Raw genomic sequence first — 469 nt, forward strand, 5'->3', positions numbered from 1 at the left:
CCCCTCCCCCACCTCAAATCCACCCCAAATCACCCCCGCCTCTTTCATTTTACAACCCCGACCATAGAATGGCCTACGTGACGTATCAGTTTACTGCTGTCATTGGCTGGAGTTGTATGGCAATGGGCCAAGAGACACCCGACTCTGAGGAGAAGCAAGCAAAGCCAGAAGTCCCGTCCTCAGAGTGGCGTATGGATTGGGGATTGTGAGATCTCGCTCTGCTGGGAGGTGGAACAAAGACAAAAGCCGCAGTGCGACGCCGACGAAGACTTATAATATAGTCCCTTCCGTTGAAGGCTGTACGCCCTATTCGCCCGCATCTTTTTTTTTTACTTGTTTTTGTTGTCCTTCTTCGTGTACTTGTCTTTCTTCTTCTTCTTCTTCTTCTTCTTCTTCTTCTTCTTCTTCTTCTTCTTCTTCTTCTTCTTCTTCTTCTTCTTCTTCTTCTTCTTCTTGCAACAGATGATGA

Source organism: Aplysia californica, unplaced genomic scaffold, assembly GCF_000002075.1.
Source record: "Aplysia californica isolate F4 #8 unplaced genomic scaffold, AplCal3.0 scaffold01006, whole genome shotgun sequence".
Lineage (NCBI taxonomy): Eukaryota > Metazoa > Mollusca > Gastropoda > Aplysiida > Aplysiidae > Aplysia > Aplysia californica.